The 6,813-nt window shown below is 39.6% G+C and overlaps 1 pseudogene; it reads right to left on the minus strand.

The window, feature by feature from the left end:
• Positions 1 to 2,432: 2,432 nt before the first annotated feature.
• Positions 2,433 to 3,828, minus strand: LOC138072334 (histone-lysine N-methyltransferase SETMAR-like; annotated as a pseudogene).
• Between the last annotated feature and the right edge of the window lie 2,985 nt (positions 3,829 to 6,813).

A 6,813-nucleotide genomic window follows, 5' to 3' on the forward strand; every position in this document is an offset into this window, starting at 1 on the left:
AAAGCAGAAATAAATGTTTTTCTGGAACTCTCTTGCTTTTTCCATGATCCAGCAGATGTTGGCAATTTGATCTCTGGTTCCTCTGCCTTTTCTAAAACCAGCTTGAACATCAGGAAGTTCATGGTTCACGTATTGCTGAAGCCTAGCTTGGAGAATTTTGAGCATTACTTTACCAGCATGTGAGTTGAGTGCAATTGTGCAGCAGTTTGAGCATTCTTTGGCATTGCCTTTCTTTGGGATTGGAATGAAAACTGACCTTTTCCAGTCCCATGGCCACTGCTGAGTTTTCCAAAATGCTGGCACATTGAGTGCAACACTTTCACAGCATCATCTTTCAGGATTTGAAACAGCTGAACTGGAATTCCATCACCTCCACTAGCTTTGTTCGTAGTGATGCTTTCTAAGGCCCACTTGACTTCACATTCCAAAATGTCTGGTTCTAGATCAGTGATCACACCATCGTGATTATCCAGGTCGTGAAGATCCTTTTTGTACAGTTCTTCCGTGTATTCTTGCCACGTCTTCTTAATATCTTCTGCTTCTCTTAGGTCCAGACCATTTCTATCCTTTATTGAGCCCATCTTTGCATGAAATATTCCCTTGGTATCTCTAATTTTCTTGAAGTGATCTCTAGTCTTTCCCATTCTGTTGTTTTCCTCTATTTCTTTGCATTGATTACTGAAGAAGGCTTTCTTATCTCTTCTTGCTATTCTTTGGAACTCTGCATTCAGATGCTTATATCTCTCCTTTTCTCCTTGACTTTTCACTTCTCTTCTTTTCACAGCTATTTGTAGGGCTTTCCCAGACAGCCATTTTGCTTTTTTGCATTTCTTTTCCATGGAGATAGTCTTGATCCCTGTCCTGTACAATGTCACGAACCTCATTCCATAGTTCATCAGGCACTCTATCTATCAGATCTAGGCCCTTAAATCTATTTCTCACTTCCACTGTATAATCATAAGGGATTTGATTTAGGTCATACCTGAATGGTCTAGCGGTTTTCCCTGCTTTCTTCAATTTCAGTCTGAATTTGGTCATAAGGAGTTCATGATCTGAGCCACAGTCAGCTCCTGGTCTTGTTTTTGCTGACTGTATAGAGCTTCTCCATCTTTGGCTGCAAAGAATATAATCAATCTGATTTCGGTGTTGACCATCTGGTGATGTCCATGTGTAGAGTCTTCTCTTCTGTTGTTGGAAGAGGGTGTTTGCTATGACCAGTGCATTTTCTTGGCAAAACTCTATTAGTCTTTGCCGTGCCTCATTCCGTATTCCAAGGCCAACTTTGCCTGATACTCCAGGTGTTTCTTGACTTCCTACTTTTGCATTCCAGTCCCCTATAATGAAAAGGACATCTTTTTTGGGTGTTAGTTCTAAAAGGTCTTGTAGGTCTTCATAGAACCATTCAACTAGACTTTGTTATTTTCCAGTGTGCTAGGATGAAATATAAGCTATTAGGTTGGTACAAAAGTAATTGGCTTTAGAGACACGTGTTTGATCCCTGGAAAATCCGCTGAAGTATGGCACAGCAACCCACTCCAGGGTTTTTGCCTGAAGAATCTTATGGACAGGGGAGCCTAGTGACCTACAGTCCATAGGATCATACAGAGTCGAACACATATGAAGTGACTTAGCACAACACACACAGCACAAACATAATTGCAGTTTCAGACCATGAATTTTGAATCACTCTATCTAAGTTCAAACTAAGAAGCAAAAAGAGCCCTCTTGATGAAAGTGAAAGAGGAGAGTGAAAAGTTGGCTTAAAACTCTACATTCAAAAAACTAAGATCATGGCATCTGGTCCCATCACTTCATGGCAAATAGATGGGAAAACAATGGAAACAGTGAGAGACTATTTTTTCTGGGCTCCAAAATCACTGCAGATGGTGACTGCAGCCATGAAATTAAAGGATGCTTGCTCCTTGGAAAAAGAAAGCTATGACCAACCTAGACAGCAGACATTACTTTGCTGACAAAGCTCCATCTAGTCAAAGCTATGGTTTTTCCGTAGTCACGTACGGATGTGAGATTTGGACACCAAAGAATTAATGCTTTTGAACTGTTGTGTTGGAGAAGATTCTTGAGACTCCCTTGGACTGCAAGGAGTTCCAATCAGTCAGTTCTAAAGGAAATCAGTCCTGAATATTCATTGGAAGGACTGATGCTGAAGCTGAAACTCCAATACTTTGGTCACCTGATGTGAAGAACTGAATCACTGAAAAAGACCATGATGCTGGGAAAGATTGAAGGCAGGGAAAGAAGAGGACACCAGAGGATTAGACGGTTGGATGGCATCACTGACTCGATGGACAGGGGTTTGAGCAAGTTCTGGGAGTTGGACAGGGAAGCCTGGTGTGTTGCAGTCCATGGGGTTGCAAAGCGTCAGACATGACTGAGCCACTGAACTGAACTGATGCTCAAACACATCTTTGTTAATTGAAATAGGAACAATTACAATCAACACATTTTTGCCAATGAAAAATGAGTTTGTTTATTCCTGTAGCATAAAAATCCATGTTTCAGGATTTGACAAACTCTTGGAAGGCATGTTCTGCCTCCTGCTGGTTGTGGAAGCTTTTTACCTGCAAAAAGTTGTCAAGATGCTTGACAAAGTGATATTCAGTTGGTGAGAGGTCAGGTGAATATGGTGGATGAGGCAAAACTTTGTAGCACAATTTGTTCAACTTTAGAAGCATTGGTTGAAAAACGTCTGATCTGTTGTTGTTATGGAGAAGAATTGGGCTTATTCTGTTGACCAATGCCAGCTGCAGGCATTGCAGTTTTTGGTGCATCTCACTGACTTGCTGTTCATACTTCTCAGATGTAATGGTCTCACCAGGATTCAGAAAGCTGTAGTGGATCAGGGGACAGCAGACCACCAACCAGTAACCATGACCTTTTTTTTGGTGCAAGTTTGGTTTTAGGAAGTGCTTTGGAGCTTCTTTACCATCTAATCCACCAGGGAAACAAAGAAAATTAAAAAAAAAAAGAACATAGTCTCTCAGTCATGTCAAACTCTATGCGACCCTGTGGTCTGTAGTCTGCCAGGCTCCTCTGTCTGTGGAATTCTCCAGACAAGAATACTGGAGTAGGTAGCCATTCCCTTCTCCAGGGATCTTCCTGACCCAGGGCTTCCTGACCAGAGTTCGATCCCTGGGTTGGGAAGATCCCCTGAAGAAGAGAATGATCACCCACTGCAGTATTCTTGCCTGGAAAATTCCACAGACAGAGGAGCTTGGCTGTCTACAGTCCATGGTGACAAAGAGTCAGACAAAATTGAGTGACTCGCACACTTTGGAGTTTCTTGTCGGTCCAGCCCTTGAGATGGTCATCGCTGGTGGTTGTATAAAATCCACTTTTTGTCACATATCACAATCAGATTGAGAAATGGTTTGTTGTTATTGCATAAAGTAAGAGAATAGGACATTTCAAAATGACAGTTTTTTGATTTGTGGTCAGCTCATGAGGCAACCACTTATCGAGCTTCTTCACCTTTCCCAGTTGCTTCAAATGCCAAACGGTCATAGAATGGTCAATGTTGAGTTCTTCTGCAACTTCTCAAGTAGTTGTAAGAAGATCAGTTTTGATGATTGCTCTCAGTTGGTCATTGTAAATTTTGAATGGCCAAGTACTAAGCTCCTTATCTTCAAGGGTCTCATCTTCTTTGCAGAACTTCTTGAACCACCGCTGCACTGTATGTTCATTAGCAGTTCCTGGGCCAAATGCGATGTTGATGTTGTGAGTTGTCTTCATTGCTTTACAACACATTTTGAATTTGAATTAAAAAATTGCTTGAATTTTCTTTTCGTCTAACATCATTTCTACAGTCTAATACAAATATAAAATAAACAGCAAATAAGAAGTCATTAACAAAAAGACATGAAATGAGAAATGCACATTAAAATGATGTATAACATAACCACATTTATTTAAGACTGTATCCTGCCATCGAATGGCAAGATTCAACAATGAAAAACCACAATTACTTTTACACCAACCTAATATTATTAGGAGGCAATCATGCTTTCCATTTATTCTTTTCTCAAATATCTTGATTTAGGATTTTCAACTTTTTTTGGTCATATTTTCCCACATTAGCTACCAGAGTACATTTCTCTCCCCCACACTATATCCTTATTCTTAAATGCATTGAAATGTATGTAGTTAACTTTGTTTACAAATTAGGAGAAGCAAAAACAAATGATAAAATAGATAAAATAAATATAGTCTTTTTTACTTACACTGTGATTTCAAAAAGAAAATGTAAGTTTTACTTTTCTTACTTAATTATATGTGAGTAGTGGTATGGCCTTTCCCTGGTGGCTCAGAGGGTAAAGCGTCTGCCTGCAATGCAAGAGACCAGGGTTTGATCCCTGGGTCAGGAAGATCCCCTGGAGAAGGACATGGCAACCCACTCCAGTACTCTTGCCTGGAAAATCCCATGGACAGAGAAGCCTGGTAGACTACAGCCCATGGGATCGCAAAGAGTCAGACACTACTGAGCGACTTCATACCACTCCTAGTGGTATGGCAATTGGAAAACAAAGGGACTGGTAGACAAGAAATGTAATTTCTATTATTGGCTCTGCTGTTGGATTTCTGTGTAAACTTGAGGACATCCCTTGATTTTCCTTGCCCTCAGTCTCTGAGACAGAAACTCCAAGCCTGTTCAAGTCCAAGAGCTTACAGAATCCTGGTGTCTTTGACATCAGAGTCAGAGCTCCTTTTGATTCTAGGAAGTCACAGAGGCAATGACCCACACTATACACTGAGAGGAAGGGAAAAGATTTTGTACCGCTTCAGTGGTCAGTCTTGATAAAGCCTGAGGTTTCTCATGGTTCCAACCAAATCATGGCAGCCACCAGGTTGTAGCTGTGATGGGCTGTGCAGTTCACTGACTTTGACTTGACTTTGTCAAAATTAGTGTTGGAATCAATTTATTAATAATTTCCCCTCCCTCTTTTCCAATCTCAATCAATCAGTAAAAATCTGCCAAAACAGTGACAAATTATATGGGTATCATATATTTACTTAGCAGAGCACGTTAATCTCACATAAGCATCAAAATTGAATGTTGTTCAGTCAGATTTTGTATGTCGGATGAGTGGAACAGGTCAGTGGATGGGAAAATTCCAATTCTTTCAAGTTTGAGGTCAGTATTAATAATTGAAAGAAGAAATTTAGGCAAGGAAATGTCAGGCAAGTTTTTATGGCTTTAAGCATTTTACTGAATACATGACACATTAAAATATACATTCGATTAATCACTTATGTCTATCCTTGAAAAGATTCTGCTTGGCATAAGAGCATGATGCTAATTATCTTCACAAAATCGAACTTCATAAACTTCCAATTTACTGAATTGTCTAGTGAGGAACTATTCCTTTCATCATAAGTTAACTTATTTTATGCCTGGTTTATATATTTTTAACTGTGATGGGCCTTCGTTGCTGTGGGGGCTGCCCTCTGGTTGTGGTGCATGGCTTCTCATTGCAGTGGCTTCTCTTCTTACTGAGCATGGGCTCCAGGGTATGTGGGCTTCACAGGCTTAGTTTGCTCATGACATGTGGAATCTTCCCAGGCCAAGGATGGAATCCATATCCCCTGCAGTGGCAGGTGGGTTCTTTACTACTGGGCAATCAGAGAGGTCCCTGTGTATAGTTGTTGTTGTTGTTGTTGTTGTTTTCCCAGTAAAGGGTTTAAATTCTCAACCAAGACTTTACCAAAGGAAGTTTTCATTCTTGAACTTTTATAATAGTAAATAATGAAATGTGATGGAAATTAATAACATGAATCCAGATAATGTTGTTTAAAAAGCACTGGATATTGTGTCAGGAGACCTAGATGTAAGTCTTAGCTCTTCCGTGTTTCAATATGTTATCTCGGTCTACTTACTGAACATCTCTGAACTTAAATTCTCTCAGTTGTAACATGGGGGTAGTGATACTTAGTCCATAAAACATGATAAGATAAAACACACAAGGTCTTGGTAAGCTGTGATGCCCTACATGGATGTAAATTAACACAATGAGTATTTTGTACCTGATATGTTCCAAGAAGATGCTTGGGGTACATACATAAGATGTTTTCCAAGACAGCAAAAGAGACACAGATGTATAGAACAGTCTTTTGGACTCTGTGGGAGAGAGAGAGGGTGGGATGATTTGGGAAAATGGCATTAAAACATGTATAATATCATATATGAAATGAATCGCCAGTCCAGGTTTGATGCATGATATTGGATGCTTGGGGCTGGTGCACTGAGATGACCCAGAGGGATGGTACGGGAAGGGAGGAGGGAGAGAGGTTCAGGACTGGGAACACGTGTATACCTGTGGCAGATTCATGTTGATGTATGGCAAAACCAACACAATATTGTAAAGTAATTAACCTCCAATTAAAATAAATAAATTTATATTAAAAAAATGTTTTCCCTTACTCTAAGGGGTTCATTATCTTCCAGAAAAAAAGCAACATATGTTTCAGTTATCAGTATCGAAGTGTGATAAAACAAAATACTGCAAATAAAATATTGTGTGGTATTCTGTTACTCTGTGGTAACACAGAGGAAAGAATTAATTATGTTTGGAATAGAGAAAGCTTGTAAGGGAAGGTGGCATTTGAGCTGAATCTTGAAGCATCATAGTATTTTTCCTGGAGAAAATGTGGTGCAAAACTTTAGAGTGAAATAACTAAGATAAAAACAAGTTGTGAAGATTCATTGACTTTTATGAAGTACAGGAAATGATAAATAATCTACTCTGGGCAGTTGACAATATGTAAGGGTTTGGGCTTTGACAAGAAATGATTCTA

Source organism: Capricornis sumatraensis, unplaced genomic scaffold (genome assembly GCF_032405125.1).
Source record: "Capricornis sumatraensis isolate serow.1 unplaced genomic scaffold, serow.2 scaffold3, whole genome shotgun sequence".
NCBI classification, from domain to species: Eukaryota; Metazoa; Chordata; class Mammalia; order Artiodactyla; family Bovidae; genus Capricornis; species Capricornis sumatraensis.